This window comes from Stegodyphus dumicola, chromosome 5 (genome assembly GCF_044657685.1).
Source record: "Stegodyphus dumicola isolate Sdum_Otavi_A_Nest chromosome 5, ASM4465768v1".
NCBI classification, from domain to species: Eukaryota; Metazoa; Arthropoda; class Arachnida; order Araneae; family Eresidae; genus Stegodyphus; species Stegodyphus dumicola.
The window spans coordinates 108,373,119-108,393,198 of NC_140772.1; the positions used below are offsets into that span (position 1 = coordinate 108,373,119).

Here is a 20,080-nt window from a genome sequence, read left to right on the forward strand (position 1 = left end):
AAAACGTCATCAGAACCAGTAAAAAAAATAAACAGATTAAATAAAAATAAATAAAACCTCAGTATATTAAAAAAGAGTAATTAAGCTTAAATAAAAAAGAAACTGTAATTCCAGCCGATGAGCTCTGGTATTCTAGTTTATTATTTAAATCTTTGTCATTACTTAATTTATTCATTTTTTATTTATCTCTTTGCATTTTACTTTTAATTTTAGTAATTAATTATTTTATCTATTTATTTATATGTGCTTTTCCTGACAGTATTCCATAAATCTACAGCACTTAACAAAAACTTCAGAAATTAATTCTTGAATAAAACAATAACATAAATAATGGTTGATCTTTACAATATGGTAACTGGTAGTTTGGCGACATTTTGGAGGCAATAAAGGTTACTACCTGGGACTTTGGTAAGAATGTGAGCAGTACTCAGTTCCGATTACGCATTATTTTGTGTGAGGGAAATGAGAGATCATGGGATATGTCATGTGATATTAATGGACGAATTACGGTTCTTTAATCGGAAAAGGGGGGAAATCGGGAAAAAATCTGGAAATTTTGTATTTGGCTTTATTCTGTGTTGTGTGAAATAGTGTTCGTGAATTTTTGGATCCCATGGCCGTAACTAAAGTGAATTCGAAATGGGTATTTATGTATGTATTAATTTAATGTATGTGCTCATTTATATTTTAAGTAGTGTTTTTGAATTTAATTATATTTTAATTAAATGATAGTTATTTTGTGAATTTTATGTTTGTAGGAATTTGGTATACGTTTTAGTTGAAGTAAACGTGCATGGAAATAATTTAAATATTTGATACTAAGTATTTGTAATGCTTGCGGTATGAATTCGTTGGTGACGTGTATAATGTAATAGATGATTTAGAGGTAAAAGTTTTTGGATATTTTATTTATTTTATATGTGGAAATGTTCATATTTGGAAAGGGTAAATACTTTTTCGCGATCAGGTAATTTCATATATGTTCGTTTTACCGGGTTTAAAGATTGAGAAAATTGTCATGTATTTTCGTGAAATTTTTCTAATTTATGAGAAAAAAGCAGTGTACATGGATATAGTGAAGAGTGTGCGCAATGCCATTTTTGTGCAATTCTGGGATGTTTTTTTAAGTAAAAATAAGTCGGCGTGTACATGGTTTATGTGTATGTGTTATTTTGAAAAACGCGTAAGGAGTATGATATTGCACTTTTTCCCAATTTTGCAGTGAATATTTGTCATGATTAAGCAGTTTTGTTAGATAAAATTTCTAGCATAAGTGTAATTCGGCTAGTAGATTGTTGGAAGAAGTGTTCAGTAGATAAAAAGAAAAGAAACATGTCTTTACTTCGTGAAGACAAAATGGCGGCGGGAAAAAAAAAATAGAGGGTTGCTGTAGGAGAGTTGGTCGCCAAATTTTCGCCAAAAAAACGCCAAGTTACCATAATGTAAAGATCAACCTAAATAATATATACATACAATTAAATAAAATGATAAAAGATGAATAAAATAATAAACGAATGAAAAGAGAATAAATTTAATTTCTAAAATTAGAAGTATCGGAACGTTGTTACGGACGTTTACTTTAAATTCTTAAAATCTTTAAACTCTTATGTCTTAAAAGATTTTAAAAACTGAAATGGATAGGCTTAATAATAAACAAAAAAAAAAACACGATATTTGATAATAAAATTAAAAAATTTGGAAAAAGTGAATATAACTACACTCGGGTTACAAGTGAACAAAAATTAAAATAAGATAAAATCAGGGTAAATAACAAAAATATACATGAAATAAATATGTTCAAATAATTTACAGAACGAGAAGATTTAAAGATTTTAAAAACTGAAAATTTTAAAGATTCAGCAATAAATGAAAATGCTCAACAGTTGATAATTCCCTATTTTTTAAAATAAAAAATAACTTGCAAGTAATGTTCCTCGCATTGCGCGCCCAAATACACGCACGCACCTCAAAATCCGAATTTCGACTTTTTTTAAATTTATTTATTTTACGTTTCGTGCAACTTAAAAATTTTGATCAACAAACCAGCTATTTAAAAGAAGTATTTTGCCACTAAAAAAATATATTTACGGGTCAACTTTTTAATCAGGAAACTCAGCAATTTTTAAAAAATGCTTTGCCACTCGACAAAGCGTAAGATATTTGGCTTTCGAATTTGATCAACAAAGTCATCGACTTGAAAGAAATATGTTGCCATTTTATCTTTCAGTTAGCATATTTAAATTCGGCAAAACATTAAGAGTGTTTCTCAACCTGTCCTCGAAGGCTGCAGTTGTTGTCCACTTAGATACGCGAAATTGTCCTGTTGTTTGTAAACTAAATTAACGTATAATAATATAAAATACATATATTATAAGATATAATTTTCTCTTATGAGATTCTTTTATAGAAAGCTAAGCAAAGAAACATCATTATTTAGAATGACGGCCCAGTTTTCTGTAACCTGACCTAATTTCAGTAGAATTCTATTAATTACTGTTATACAAAGTATATTAACTTTTATACGAGGAACCGTTATAAATTGCTATAGAATCACTGTACAGATTTTTATAGAATATTTACACATATTTCTAAAGCATATTTATACATAACTTGACAGAAGCTATATCAAAAACGTTACAGAATTCTATTGAAGATCTCGAATCTTATTTATAGAAAACTGAACCACAGTTCTAAAGGACTCTAAAAAAATTTAAAATGGCATTTTTTTAACACAGTTCTGTAAACAGCTTTTCTCAAACTGCAGTCCTCGAAGCCTATCCTTGAGGTCCTCCTAGATTTTCAAAAATATACTATTATTTGTAATAAAAATTAACAAAATTTTACGTCCCTTCTTGCTGATGAAATTAGATATACTGACATATCCGTGAGAAGTATTTCAAAACTAAATGAACTAAATCCCTGTCTACAAGATAATTATTTGATTGTTCTCAATACCTATGAGAAATTAAAGGGGTTTGAGAAGAAACTTGGTTTACGGTTAGCTGTGTAAAAAAAAAGAGAAAGTTTTCACCCTTTCCAACGTTAGAATATTCTTAGCAGAAACTGGTATCGATATTAGAAAATGATTCAGTGACATATATTCGTATATCATGACGATGAGATAATGGTTGGAAACATTTTCCGAGTGGCAAATCAGGTGCTCTTGATATAACGAATAATGGGTGATATAAAGAACCATGGGGTTTTTGATGCTTTCCTTTGCGAGTTTGAAAACAGCAAACTATCACTGAAGGAATGGGAGCAGTTGATGAAACATTCTAATGACACCGAACTTAAAATGCAGAAGGTATTGTTATGAGTTTTATATATATGAAATAAGTGAAATATATATATGTAAATATAATGAAATTACCGTATACGCTCGTATAATGTCCGCACCCCAAAAACTAAAGAATTTCTTACTTTAAAATATATTTTTTAACATGGCCTTTTTCCCTTCAGTCAAAAACATCAATCAATAAACATCTTTAAAGAAAGAATATGCATTTGTTTTGTCTTTGGTTGGCGCCAGGATGGAAAGTAGAAACTTTCCTTGCATTCTGGTGCAGCTGTTAATCAGTCATAACATCGGCGTCAGCAGTCCACTCGGCAGATGCGGTAGTAAATGAATACAGTCTAAACAGTTTTCACCACACTGGCTTCCAGGAAATACTGTTTTGTAATGAAATTACTTTCCCCTCCTTCCTCCTTGGGGCATTCGCATATTTCAAGCTTTCTCTTTTCATTCATAGTATCATTTGGAATTCGTGATAGTTAGCAATTAGCGTGCTTGAAATGGGAAAATACAGCAGCTATACAGCGGCTTTTAAACTGAAAGTCGTAGAACTTGAGCTGGAAAATGGAACGAACAAAACAAGACCTGCGTTTCGTGGTTCAAAAAGTAAGTTTCCGAACTTAGGAACAAAAAAAGTAACTGCGTATGTTCGTGATATGGGTGCTCAAGGGTACGCAGTAACATGGGAAATGCGCTTGCTGCCGACACGAGAAGACATTCCTACATTCCTACATCGCAATTCAAGACAAGTGAAGGCTAGTTGCGGCGAATGATGAAATGAAATGGATTTTCGTTTCGCCGGCGTTCGACAATATGTCAAAAAATGCCAATGACTATGAAGATAAGCTGATGCCCTAATACGTGGAAAAAGGAAAAAAAGTTCTGGTACTACGTGTGTGTTGAAAATTGTTCGTGATAAGTTTTTAAAACTGCTTAGAATTTGAATTTTAATATTTAATGTGTACGCATTGTGTTTGTGTTAACAATTAGCGTGTGCTGATGTCATTGGGAATAATTTGAAAGGACAAAATAAAGGTGAGATAAAAAAATGTATACTGATTAATTTATTTGCACTCATATATTGAGTAATGTTCACAATGCTTTTTTTTTTTTTTTTTTTTTCCTTCTTCTTCTTCTTTCTTGGGGGTTGCTTGAAATTAAAAATAATACCGCTCACTGATTCTCCACTATGTGGCTGCCACTACAATGCCTGCACTGCCATCTTGTATATTTTTATGCTACTGTTTGCAGTAGAAGGATTTTACATTCGCACACGCAGACATAAAAACCAAAATTTTCATACAGTACGTCAGAACAGATTTCCCCCCCCCCCACCTTTTTTTTTTTTTTTTTTTTTTTTTTTTTTTTTTTTTATATATATATATATATATATAATGTGTGCAAGATGTTAAAAGAGCCAACATTTATTTAATCTGTGTAAAAGTAAATATTAAAATTGCAAGTGTTGGTTAATTTGTGACTCTATATTGTGCTCCTGTGCGAACTAATACGCGCCGAGTGTTGATAACGTAAACGGGGTAATTTATATTATATATGTGGATGGGAGAAAGTGAATTTGTGAATTTTAGGTAGCTATTAGACAACTTTAAATTTGTTCTCCTGCCTTCTTAGTATGCCTTCGTGGTGTAGTGGTCAGCACGCTCGACGTGTATTCGAGAGGTCCGTGGTTCGAGTCCCGGTGCTCATTTTTCATCTCTCATGAAATAACATTATGTCTCTACAACTTTTATTACTTATGCCATTTTCTTCCCCTTAGAAAAAATAAAAAATCGTTCTATCAATATAAGTTGGCTGTTTGAAATGAAATTTACACCCAAACTTACTCACGAGAAAAAGCGCGACATCTGAATGACCCGCGTAATGTCTGCAACTGCATTTTAGTGATGTAATTTTAGTAAAAAAAAGTGCGCACATTACGTGAGCGTATACGGTATACGTAAACTGTAGTATCTTTTTTATAATACAAGGTGTGGCTATTAATTTCTAGGACTGCTCTAATAACACCAGAACAGATGATCTGAAAAACATAACCTTTTAATATGTTTCGAAGTAATCCCCATCTGCCGTAATACACTTCTGGGCTCGGCTGTAAAGTTGTGGAAACAACTTTTAAAGCTCTCTTTTGGAAGGCTCTTCAATGTCAACGTCACATTGCATGACAACGCCCGCCCCCCACATCGCGTTGCCAATGAAAAGGTTTTTGGCCAAGCATGAGGTCGTGGAGCTGTATCATCCACCATACTCTCCTAACTTTTGGTCCCCGCCGCAGACTTCTTTTTGTTTCCCAAACTCAAAACTGGGATCAAAGAAACACGCTTTGTGTATGTTGAAAACATCAAGAATAACGTGACGTCGACATTGAAGAGCCTTCCGAAAGAGGACTTTAAAAGTTGCTTCCACAACTTATACAGTCGAGCACAAAAGTGTGTTACGGCCGATGGGGAATAATTCGAAACATATTAAAAGGTTAAGTTTTTCTCATCATCTGTTCTGGTGTTATTACCGCAGTCCTGAAAATTAATAGCCACACCTTGTATAAAATGAAAGACCTCGGGAGTGTGAAGCATCGCCGGAAAAACAGGGTTACAGGAGTAAATCCATTCAACACTGAGGTATATCGCTATCCCAATAATATAGCTGTTTGCTTCCACACCTCTCCGATTAATTTACACTTTTTCATTGCCCTGCGTTGGCAACACGCTTTGGATTTTTCGTCGATAGAAGTCGGTCACTAGAATGAAGCTGACCTATAAATTTTTTAATTCTTATTTTAAAACTTAACTGCGTTATAGAATTATTACTACGTGTTTATGTACGAATACCTCATCATTATGTGTTTACAGTTTGGTTTGAATAAACTGAGAGTAGTTGAATATATTAATGTTATTTCGAATCGAAACTACTCTTTCGATTTTGGCGCCATTCCAATATATAGGAAAGTAAACAATAGGGATAGTTTTAATGACTCATTTTTTGTCTCCAAATTTGAGGAGAAATCACCAAAAATCGCTAAGCTTTCATTTGGTGACATTTTGGCCCATTGTAATTGTAACTGATCAGATTTCTATGTAACTGTATTCGGCTCTATATAACCGTAACTGTGTACGTCTTCCAACAATTTTGAGGAATCTAAAGCCTTGAAAATTTCTTGCCGAACGGGAAAGAACTATATAAAACTAGAGAGAATTTAGCTCAGTATTGAGCGATCAGTGCAAACTTACACATTTGAGTCTTTTTGTGTTGCCTTATGTTCATCATTCTTAGCAGTTTGAAATGATAATTATTCATTGTGCTCTGTCGCGCTCAAAAGAGTTTTACGAATACTTTTGTGTGAAAAGTTTCAGAATTGCAAAGTGTTTTGGGAAAAATAAATTTTATCAAGCTATCATCGGTTTTGTGTTCCTACAAGGAAATACGAACCCGCACACACGTAACAGCCTACGCAATTTCTGGACCTCAGTACCAGTGAAAATCAAATTTAGTAGAATGTGCAATTGGCGTTTTAAATTATAATTCATTTTGCTTTTACGCATCTGTGTGCAAAAGGTTTTTTAGTATTCGTTTAGAATTGTGGGCCAGTTTTCTGTAATCTGTAAACAAAGCTTCTATAAACAAACTACTATAGAATTCTGTAAATTTTAGAAATAGCTTCTACACTGTTATGTATACAGGTTCTATAGAGGATACGTATAGATATTTTATAGATCCTGACTCAAATAAAAACAAACTGGCGAAATCAACTCGTTGTATGAACACATCTCAGATACAAGCGTACATTTAAACGTAGAACACTAGTGCAAGAATCGGTAGATCATCCGTGTATTAATTAAATAAATGTGAGTGTCGATATTTATTTCATTTTTAATCACTAAGAAAAAGATTATCCAAATTCAAATAGCCTTGAGTTATTAAAAGCAACTGTATCTTTCTTTCTGTTAACTTAACTGATTAATACCATTATAAAATTAAATGAATTTTAATTAATTGCACTTTATAAATATAAGTGTACTGGTTGTAACTTATGCTATAAAACTGCTTTCCAATGGGACCAGAGTAAGGTGGTGCGAAGAGCAATATAATTTATAAAAGTGGTTCGCACCAGTAAAAGGGTAGCAGAACACCGGCGTAACGTGTTTCATTTTTCTTTTCTACTGAATCTGTCTATTACTGATCAACAAAGTAAACGATCTCTAGTATTAAAACGCGGATTTCGTATAGATTATAATTACATCCATGTAATTTTTCCAACTCTATAATTTCATTCGCATGCTGTTCGACGTTCATTCATCGACAGAGAATGTTTGCTTGCATCGTACAAACTGCAAACGCAATTAGTGGTGAAGAATTTTCATATATCATGTCAAAGAATTCATCGAGAAATGATGAATGAAGAACTGGAAAATCTTGTAACATTAGCTGACGGTAATAATGAAGAAACTAAATCTCCTTTAATTTATTAGAAATTTAAACAAATTGTTGGACAATTTACAAGAATAGCACACAAGAATTTGCGATGGAAATTGGCCCTAATGAAGAAAGCAGCCTGAGAAATGAGATAAAATTTCTCGGCGGAAACTCTGCACTGAAAATGCGCTGCTTTTCTCGAAACTTAAAAGTTGCATCAATCATTGTCTATGGCAAAATAAATAAACAAATAAAATAAAATAAAATAAAAATAAAAATTTTAAAAAATCTGAAGGCTTTCAGATTTTATTTCAGTTCTTGTAACGTTTTGTGTGCTGCCTTTATTTATTAAGTATCACGTTCTTCGCACAAAAACCATAAAATTCATTTCAACAGCAATATCACAAAATATTTAAGAAAACAGCATAGCTTTAGAATTTCCGATACACAAACTCACGCGTTTTCAGTGTTTTTTTTTTTTTTTTTTTCTTCTCTCTCGCACAATTTTGCCATTTTTCACTTTCAAATCTTTGAGTCTGTTAATTAAAAATGCGTTAAAGTTTTACAGTACATGAAATAGATAATAAAACAAATTCCAGATTTGGGCTTCCAGATGCACGTATTCGAGTGGAGGACTATGTTACTTTTTTGACTCAGAATTTGATGTCTCTAGGTACCGTTGTTTTTTCACAATGGCAGAATCTTACATACATTCATGCAGATTCTTCATAATTTAATTTCTTTAAATATACAGGGCTCTAATATTTGGTAGTAACAATTTTAAAAGTGAAAATCCGTTTTATAATGCAAAATGCCGAAACGAAATTAGCAGCCCTTCTGAGCCAATTACCCCTTTTGGATAAAAAACCACATACTTATAAACTAGCAATAAAAATCCTTTCAATTTATCATTTGCTTCGTTTTCTCCTTTTAATTGCAATGGTAGCTAGATTTGTTTAAATTATATATACTTTCGAGCAAGACCTTTTCATCAGCGAAAAACGTCAAAATTTCTCTTATAATTAATCTTTTATCATCGTCATAAAACCATTGTAGATTCAAAAAATTTTATTTATAAAAACTGCGTATTATTATAATTATGCTGAAGAAAAATTTCAATTCTTACCCTCAGTATTATATTTTCAGGAAAAAAATAGGTCCTTGAAATGACGGATTGCCGATAGAGGATGGAATTCAGGGTACATACAAAAATTTTTCTTACGGATAGAATCCCTTCGAATTTGCATTGATATTTACAGATATGTTTGGAAATTTTATTGAGCGTATTTTCATTCTATCATGCACAATTAAGAAATGTAGAAAAATATTTTAATTCAAGAGAATTCTTAAAAAAATGTAGCATATTTTTAAGGAAATTCAAGGTCTTCCCGGAAGTGATTTGAATAGGCTCATTTAATACATTTAGTGAAGTAACATTATAAACTATAATTTAAGTTTTTTTACGGATATTATTTTTTTTTAAATGTGCCTTAATATTAAAAAAAAACTAATTTTGAAATATACCTAAAAAATCGTTCTATCAATATATTTTTTTACGATTTTTTAAATTTGTTGCGCAGTTATCTATCACTGAGATTAAAATTTTAAAAAATGTAAATAACGTAAGTTTATATTACAGTTGGAAAGTTTTCCCTAAAAAACTTAATACTTTCTTAACGAAGAAAAGCCCACCAGCGGCCGAGCGGTAAAGTCGCTGAATACTGGTAGTTCGGTCCGAGGTTCGAATCCCGCGAACGGGCTGGCTGCATGGGTGTTTTCGTGGTTTTCCCCATGTGTAACGTGTATACGAGCCAGTTTCCCTTAGAAAGTCCTTCACGAAGGCATCCCTCCCCTTAAACAGATAGCCCTCGTGTGCTTTGCCGTAATTAAATACACCACACCTTAATGAAAAAAAAACGCAAAATATAATATGCTCCGTCTGTCCAGACAGGTGAAATACATTTTTATTTCGTAGCATTTTTCTTGCATAAAACAAAAGGATTTATCTTAAGGAAAGTTTATCAAAATTGGAAAAAAAAAATTGAACACTTTATGTCATCCATTAAAACCAGACGAAAAAGTCTTTACATTTATTGCTTTTTTTTTTTTTTTTTTTTTTTTTTTTTTAATATAAAAGCAGCTCTGTAATTATTTTCACGCATGGAACCATTTTAGAATTTACTAACATTTGAAAAGCATGCTCGTAACTATTTTTAACTAAAAGACGCAAGTGTTTTTTACGTACTCGTGTGAACGGGCTTAACTATTTACGCAGATGTCCTATCTCATTCACTAATTGCAAGAAACGTCTATCAGATTAGAAAATTATTAAAGGAGCTGAATTACTAAGGACTATTATTCTCTGTGAATCTTCATACTACACAGTTTCCCAAAAATTGTTTTACAATTCTAATATTTTAAATGTACCCTTCTAAAGCAGCTATTTTCAGAAAAGAAAAATTACGTTTTTCAAGCAGAAAAATACTGGTACATGAAAGATAAAATATTTTGTATCTCGCAGTAGCGACAAATTTCTTTTAACTTGCTGAAATTTTCAAGTTAAATTTGAAGCATAAATATCTTACGTTTTGCCGAGTGGTAATATATCAGATTTAAATTGCTGAAGTTTTTAATCAAAGTTTCATTATACTGGTACAAAACGTAAAAAATTGAATTGGATAAATTGAAACCAATTCTCGATTCTCGTGCTTCGAGGTACACATGTTCGGTTTGGAGAATGCGTGGAACGTTCATAAAACGTACATACCTACAAATTTGTCAGGTCCGTTTTTAAATAATGAAGAATCTGTATGTTCGTGTGTTTCTGGCAAAACACGACGGTTACTATACAGACATCCAAGTTTTGCTCACACGTAATTCTCCAGCCGAACATGTGCACTTCGAAGCTCGAACTGGAATTAACTTTTTATTTCTTTCATACATTTGGCAAATTTAAGGAATTTTTAATTAAAAATTCAGCAATAATAAAGTTTTCTGTTGCCATTCGGAAAATCATGAGATATTTATGTTTCGAATGGAATCAGAAAACTCGACGATGTCAAAGAATTGTGTTGAATCTAAGCTAAAGCCAGTGTATACGTCTTTGGCATTTCATCAGCAAACCCAGCGATTTAAGAGAGCTCCGAGATTTGCCATTGCCCAAATTAAAATATTTTAAACTTTCATATTTAACTTTAATTTAATATTTCACATGGCAATTCTTTATCGTTCAGCAAAGCGTAAAATATTTAATTTTCTTTCAATTTTTTCAGTTATTAATTAACAAACTAAGCGATTTAAAATAAATCCACGCAGATCCATTTCAATTATTATGAATTACTATTTGTATCCGTGAAATGGCGTTAGTTGGATTCATTAAAACCATCATGTCTTTTTCTTTCTTATAATAAATAGTTTTAGCCGCAAGCGGCTAGTTAGTTAATAATAGAGAATAGAGAGAAATAAAAAATAAATACGCATGTAGATTGTTTTTCCCCTCTAAATTTAAGAGCGAGCTTGAGAAAAAGGTCAGACAACTTGCTCTGGTGTGCTGATGGAAGCCTTTTTTTTTTTTTTTTTTTAAACGCCGAGTTGTTTTATTAAAAGTTTTCTTAACTCGTGGCCCAGATAGAGACGTGTTTTGAGATAGATGGGAAAATATTTCTTTCGTTCTCATTAACCCTCTTTTCGAACGTTTCTCACTTTTGTTCCATCCGATAGGTTTTAATTGACACATAGAGTGTTTGCAAAGTCGCATTTACGGTCAAAGTTAAATTAGGCGGATAATTACCCGAATTACATTAAGCGATTAACTTTTATGTAACCGAAAATCAAATACTATCGTGGGAAAATCCTCATGGAGAAATCCATCTAAAAAATATAGATAGAGTGTTTTGAGATTATGGGAAGTTCGTTTCGTCTTTCGCATGCGAAACATCTAATTTGAAGTTGATTATTTCCGTGATTGTACAAGAAAGTTAAACTAATCTCATGTTACATTAGAAAAAAATGTAATTAAATTGCACAGTTTATTAAATTTCAAGCTCCCATCAACCTATATAACATAAGTAAGGGAGGTAATCTTTTTGGTTCAAAAATTCCAGTTTTCGTTCAGTAAATACGAACATCCCCCCCCCAGTTTTTATAGGGATATCTGTCTGTGTGCATGTGTGTGCCGATCATTTCGCCCACGATAGCTCTTGCATCAAACTTCCAAAAGTTTCTATTTTTCGTATTGAAACTTCCTGCTTTCATATAAAAAGTTGATTAGATTTGGGGTAAAACTGGACAACTGGAACTGGTACTTCACTTAAAGTCCATAACAAGTTCTTAATGGACAACCAGAGGTGGTACTTCACTTTCTATGCTCTAGGAGAATGTTCCCCAAACTTTTGACATATGTGTACCCCTTCTATAATTTTCGTAACGCTGAGTACCCCTCTTCAAAAAATGAATGTATTTTAATAACAATCGAAATACGTTTATTTTTTCTTTTTTGTGTGTGTGATGTACACAAAATAATAAGAAAAGAAAAATAATTCATTCATAATCACTACATATAATAAAAGAAAGAGTCTGTCTGTGTGTGTGTCTTTCATTCGCGCTGCGGCGCAAGCTAATAAACCCACGGCTACGAAATTTGGTACATAGGTGAATCTAGACAAGAGCCAGTGCACCTCGAAGCGATTTTTTCAAAATTCGAATTCGAATTTTTTTTAATTTTATGTTTTGTGACGAAATCGCGTCATTTTGAGACATAATGGGCTACAGGAAAGCGAGATTTTACTCTACACACTCCATTTTCACATCGTCATGAAACGTAGGTACTTAGCTATTTTATGAACTTAAAATAACTTAAAATAGCTTAACACCCTTTCAACGGGATTTTTTCTAAAAAAGTTTATTTTTAAAAATTTACAGTTTATTTTTCTTTGATTTTTGGACACGTTAAACTTTCATCATTACGACTGCTTCTACGAAAAGAATTTTGGAAAAATGATAATATTTTGTATTTTTTTAAAAAATTTTTAAATGAAGTTTCCGAGTACACTTCTCACATCTCACATCTTTAAAAATGTGATTTTGGCAACAATTTTCCTTTCTTATTGTTGTTATAGATTTTTGATGAAATCGCATCATTTTGAATAGTTTCATTCTTTTAGAAATATGGGTTTGGCAACAATTTTTCACCGTATTTCTTATGTCACTGTTTTTAAGAGATTGGCATATTTCATTGTCATTTTTACTTCCTTGTACGAAGTAAAAAGGAAGTATTGTAATCGCGAAAAGTTTCAGGCAGCATATTTCAACGAAAATATCCATTTTGACAGCTATCGAATGGAATTTAACGATGTTTTTGCGTGATATCTGTACGTAAGGACAGAATAAAAGACTCGTTTCCTTCAAGAAAATTATAAAACTGCTTTAAAATTAATTCTGAAGAGAATTTTTCGTGGCGTCTGCACGAAAGTATGTACGTATCTCGCATAACTCAAAGACGAGTAGCCTCAGAACGTTGAAATTTTGTATATAGAACTGCTATAACATGTAGATGTGAAACTCGTATTTTGGTTGCAATCGGCCCCACCAAACGTATATAAATATATTTATATACATATCCACTCTGTTACCCAGCTCAGTGATCTGTTTCTTTACTCGTATATGTTTGTAAATTGTACATTTTTTGCTTTAAAATGATTGAATTATGTTGTTTTTATCTTCCGATTAAGGTTTTTATGCCTTTAGTAAATCTGTATGCAATATTTTTAGAGTTATCAACAGTTTTAAAGTCGTTTAAGTGCCGCTAAGCCTTTTTTTTTTATGGCGGCCATTGATTGTTTACGTTTGAAACAGCAGACTAGTGGATTTATTGCCAACCTAGAGATATTTAGCTTCACAACAACAAAGTTAACGCCTTCATTTATTATTGCCAATTAAATCATGCTTAATCCTTTCTGAAATTTTTTCGAGGAAATAAGTGTTTAAGATTTACTTAGTAATTTTTAATATAGATATTTTGTGTTTTTATGTATTTTTGCCTTCTCGCGAAGTGAGAACTGAATTAATTGAAGGAGAAGTACTCAGTCGTCTGTGAAAAATTGTTTCTTTTTTGTTTTATTTGCTTAATTTCTTTTATACATCATTCTAGCTTTATTATTTATTATAGTATTTGAATAGAACATGTGGCAACGATTAGATAATTCTATTCTTTAAATGATATAAATTTTGTGCATTATGAGTTATAATATGAACGAAATATAATACTGTTAAGTGAATCTAGCGCCAGAGTGTCGCTATGGTAAACAAATACTAGAGTGAATTTTAAAGAATACATTTATTCTATTGTGGTTTATGCGCTATCGGGGAAGTAGATTTAATTCAATCCAATAAGTTTAAATGAAATGCAAAAAATAAAAAAAATAAAAAAAAAATGCGCATAATTTAATATTCCGGTACGAGGAAGTCATGTGGTGTACACATCAGATTTTTTTATATATATAATACATTTTTATTGATTATATATATATATATATAAAGTTGTTCTGCAGAGTAAAATTCTGCGCGGAATTTTTTGTTTTTTGAGTTTCTTTCATGTTATTTTTTGCTTATTTCACTATTTGTAAAATATTGAAAAGTTTGGCATGATTTTTTTTTTTTTTTTTTTTTCTTCAACGGAAAGTTGGTTAATTTTTTTTATTAGGATAATTAATATTTGTATTAAGGGTTATAGCTTATTTCACTGTAATTTTTTTTTCTCTTGAAAATATAAGATAAAATATCATTAATTATACTTTGCTTTTCAGAATTTTTTTTTTTTTTTTTTTTTTTTTTTTTTTTTTTTTTTTTTGTATTCTTTTATGTTATTTATTGCTCATTCACTGTCTTTAAGATATTCAAAAGTTTTGAGTAATTTTTTTAGGAAACAAAGTTCTTAACCTCCTTTATACCATTTGAGTTCTTAAGATTTTGCAAACGGAAGTTGGTTAATTTATTTATTAGGATAATTAATATTTGTTTTAAGGGATATTGCTTATTTCATTGTAATTTTGTTATACGTAATAACTTTTTTTTATGAAGTTGCTCTGCAGAGTAAAATTCTAAGCAGTTTTTAAATTTAACGTTTGGTGTTCCCTTCAACCATTTTTCCGGTGCATTTAACAGCCAGACGAAAGCTGGCAGCGAAGCTGCTAGTTCATAATAAAATATAAATATAAGGTATATTATAAATAACATTTATTTGGATTAATGAGAAGGATGAAACTGTTTGTGCTGAGGTGACAGATCGCCATAATTTAGTTCCCTGGTTGTTAATTTTAATCTGAGATATGGTTCCACGTCCAATATTCTGTTCCTTTTTTTCGACTTTAATATCTACAAATGCTTAAAAGCAACTTCAAATAAATATAAAGTTGGAAAAGGCAAGAGATGTTTTTCAGATTTTTTTCCTGTTAAAAACCGGATACACATATTGCATTTGTAACCAGAATGATGTTAAAGTGCACTAGTAGTATAATAATGACAGTTCTGCGGCAAGAGGAGCTGAGAGCGGGTCCAATGACGTCACAGGTGCAACCTGCAACGTCATTATTGCCATCATACCAGGAAACGTAGCCAACGACGTCACGAGTTGAGCTGTAAGCCTCCTGCTTTTCATTTAAATTTAGTTTTTCAAAATTGGCCAAGAGGAGATTGGGGGAAAAAATACTCATGCTGCCCTCTGTTGATGAAAAAATAAAATAATCTATTTTGTAAATCATTTTTTTTTTAATGTTCTGTCATTCAATGTATAGGATCGAACCCTCAAACAAAATATCTCATCAGCTTAGTAGTTTTAATCAAGTGAATATTTTCTACATCTTAATTTTAAAGATATGTTCATGCTGCCCTGTATAAACGAAAAAAACAAATAGTATATTTTAGAAATTTTTTAAAAGTCTCTCGTTAAAACCATTCAGTGTGCGTCTCAGGAAACAATATAAGGGAGAAAAAATATAAAAACGACTTACCTCTAATGACAATTGAAAATGTCACGAAAATGAAACTACAAGATATTTTTTTTTAAATTTATTATTCTACTTAATTTTATTTTCATACTTTTATCTTTTCTAGTTTTCCCTGAACTTTTAATTTATTTCTTATATTTTCTTTTCATAATAACTACTGTTTATTATATCATTTAATTTTAAACACAATTTTAACATCTTTATTTTTTATTTACCTTACTAGCTTTCTGTGCACACTTTAATTTATTTGTTTTATATATTCTACTTACAAAGAAACGTTTATTTTTCATAATCTTGTTATTTTACTTAATGTTATACAGAATTTCTAATTCCTTTCACGTGTTTGACAATATCTTCCATATCCTACCCAATACATTTTTTTAAAATAAAGCAGTTTAAATCTATTACTTTTAATTACTTTTCTGACGTTTATCATTTTGCCCCTTCGTTTATATTTCATAATTATAGTTCCACTTACTTATTGTACTGTTTTTATTTGTCATAGTCTCACCATTCGTAATTCCAACATTTTATTCTATTTCAGTCAATAGCACAATTTTTTTAACAATTTGAATTGTTTTAATACACTGCGTATTCAGACATTTCCTTCTAATTTTAAAAATACTTGTTATATTCTCCAATCATGCTTGATCATCTACAAGATTTTTTATTTGACTTAGTTTTACTCAGAAATTTCCATTCACAACTTTACAGTTTAATATCATTTATATCTAAATGTGAGTATTTCTTTCTCATACAGTTTTAATGTCTTAAAATGTTTCTAACATCATGTTTAGTTTTAAATACAGATTTTCTTTAAATGCATTCATAATTTTCACTTCTAATTTTACAATCATTTCCACTGTTTCATTCCTTCATACCGAAATATTTCTTAAAACTTTTGATATTTAGTATATATCATATTTCAATATTTTGGATTACTTTAAACCATTATTTTTCATAATGCCATTATTTTTCATAATTTATTTATTATAATTTTCGTACCATTATTTTTCATAATGCGCTGACTATGGTAATTTGACCTTTTTTCTGCACTAATTGCATCTATATCTACACTCGTGGAAAACGTTTGTTTAAGAGAAATTAAAAATTTTTTACATCACATGGATAAAGGAATTCTTAAAATCAACTTTCTCAGTACCATATTCAAATTACCATTTTTCAAATGTGAATTCAAATGCATCTTTTTAAATTTTATTTTAACATCTTACTTTTAATTCTAACAGACCTCTCTTGAATTACTTTTTCTTTTAATTCTAGCGTATAACCTTAATTTGCTTATTCAAATTTCATTACAGTATCAACTTAATTCACCATTCAACGGCAATGTCTTTCACTTACATTTTAATTTATAACATTCTAATTTACAACAACAGAATTTTTCTTCGTGAAAAAAATTGAATGTTAAATTATTAGTCATTTCAAAATGGAACTAGTATATTTTTCACAAACATTACCTTCTTCTACTCAAACCCACCCCCTAACCCCATAACTGATTTGGGATACAAAAGGTGCCTCATCATACGTTGTTCATTTGTAAACATCTTTCGACATTTCAGGTTTTTAGAACTTCTTTCGCAAATATTTCAGTACCATCAGAAAATATGCTTGACATTTTTACTCAATTTAAAGGAGACATACTGTTATAAGGAATTTTTTAGTTAAATTTATAATGCATATTACAAAGTTTTATGCTAACTATGCATAAACACTTAGATTCAGAATATATTTTTTTAATCCGATGTAAGACATCATTTTCATTCATAATATAGATTTCCTACTGAATTATTTGACAACGCATTGTAGGGAATTTTAATTTTACAAGTTGAGCTTTTAACGAAATATAGAAATAGAAACTGCGATACACTTGATACTTTTTAAGAAAAGGAACTTTGATATACTTCTGGAAATATAAATACTTCTATAGTTTTCTTTCCATAATGTCGGCTTTTATTAGTTTACTGATTTCAATAATTCTTTTATTAGCTAAGATTATTTTCCTCTCAACGAAAAATTGTCAAAAACGTGACACAGTATATCAAATATATATATATATATTTAACCAGCATACACACATTACTGATTGAACTGAAGAAAGACAGAGACAGAGATATTTTACCCCAATTTATATTATATTTCTAAAATATTTAAACTTTTCTGCATTCCCGAATATAGACAAAAATTACATACACTGTAGAGTCATTAGGTTTTTTTTTTTTATGCTGGAGACATGAAAAACTTGCAATGCCTTCGTCGAAATTCAAAGTCTAGACCTCTCAAGTAGCATCGATTGTGCTCCCAGTTAGAAGGCATACGAGAAGGAGGGAGAAAATACCTTATAAGATATTGTTATATTTATATATATCAAATAAAATTAATTTAAAACTTTTGTGAATGATATTTGTAGTAATGCTTAGAGCTTCATAAAAGCATTCACTATGTTAATACATGCATCATCAGTTATTTACATCAATCAATGTAATATCATCATTCAATACATATATATATACTATATTAAATTTTAATAGTCTTTATTATAGCTGAATATTTAACTATTGGGAGAAAGAGGTCCATATCTTACAATATTTAATTCACATTAAACAACTTTTTTGTGCATTGTGAGCCACATTCATTAAATTCATTGAGCCACGTTCATTAAATTCATCAAAGCTCTTTTTTAATTTTTGATTGCTTCGTCAATCTCTCTTTCTATATCATACCCTTTAAATAATTGCAAGCAGTTGCTAAGAAAATGTGGATAAATGTATTCAATTTCTCCGTTTTCACACTCATGACTCAATTTAACGGTAACTACTAAATACCATTTTAGACGCCGATATGTGTCTACATCATAACTCAATTTTTCTACAAGTTGCAATTATATATATTCAAGAAACACATCTAAGACTTGATCATTCTCTGTGTTAGAGAAAATCGACTCAGTTAAGAATATGCCATTAAGACTTGTGATTTTAGTAGACTTACATGCATCAACAGATCAACTTTTCTTAGTATTTGCAGGGCTCGTGTCAGACCCTGTTCCATTCGAATATGGCGCAGCAGATTACTTTTTCTTTTAAACACTTGTGAACACTGGTTACAATTTCTAAGATCAGAAGTTTCATGTTGTTTCAAAGCATCATCATTAATAAATCGTTTTGGGCAGCCTGATACATTACAAATGTTTCATGAGATTTCATGTATCTCTTCAAATCCTTCTTAAATGAAAAAGACGTCCTAACATTCAGTGCAATATCTAACAGGTAAAGTTTCATGTTGTTTTAAATTATTAGGTTCACTAAATATCTTTGAGCTAATTTACAATTAACAGTAACTTTATTAGCTTTCATATGTCTCTCTAAATTCTTTTTACACGAAAATTAAATTATTTAAATGTCCTGTAATATTGGTGAGAGAACCTAAATCCCATAACCAGTCTTCATTTCTGAGTAGCAAACACTCACTTGCCAGTTTATTGTTTTCTTCCAGATATTTAAAACACACTTCCTCATATTCCAAAACCTCGCGAGTGCGCTGTGACAATATGCACACCTCTGACACACATTTGCTTAATGAAAAGAACTTCTTGTTTTGTCTAGAGACTAATTGTCAATTAGAACTTTGAGGAAAGGTGTTGCGGAAATCCACCTGTCCCCTGGTGCGGTTTCCGGACACAAGGGATATAGTAATTTACCCCAAGGCATTTCCGACAAGACGTTTAACAAAACGAAAGAGAGGGCTTTTTGTGTAAGTTTTTTATGCAGTGAAATTCTTCAAAGAAGACGCAACCCGCGTCGTTGCTGCATCCAGCGACCATTGTTTTGTATTATGGTTGCAATGTTTTGATTATTTTACTTATTAGTATTCAAGAAATTCTTATTAAGTTTTAGAATTAATATTTAAAAGACAACTGCTCTTTTCCTTTCATCCAACACGGGTGTTCAGACGTTACAGCCTTATTAAATTGGTGCAGGTTCTGAATTTCAGCTCGAACCGTTCTGAATACAGTTATTCGTTAAGCCGGTGTGATTAGAAATCCACGAAAAGTTACGAACATCAGTTCGAAAAACGTGAATACAGTTATTCGTTACAATTCGTATTAGCAAATCCATGGGAAAAGTTACGGACGGCCAGAGCGTTGGAAGAAGATTTTCGATCTACTGAATTTCGGCTGTGTGCAGATATCGTCAGCAATTTTTATAATTCGTGCGATCGTCTTATGTCCGAGAAAATTTAGTGCAGCGAAGTTTGTGGGACAGTCATTGTCCGAAGATCATCAGATTATTGTGAATTGATAGTGTAGTGATAAAAGTGATATGCGAATGGAATATCATCA

At 31.0% G+C, this 20,080-nt stretch overlaps 1 long non-coding RNA gene across 1 annotated transcript in view; it reads left to right on the plus strand.

The window, feature by feature from the left end:
- The first annotated feature begins 416 nt into the window (after positions 1-416).
- The window catches only part of LOC146997198 (uncharacterized), a 107,841-nt gene continuing 88,177 nt past the window's right edge, over positions 417-20,080 (plus strand). The window contains exon 1 of the long non-coding RNA XR_015041006.1: positions 417-651. This is a non-coding gene — a long non-coding RNA (uncharacterized LOC146997198). The remainder of the gene's footprint in view (positions 652-20,080) is intronic.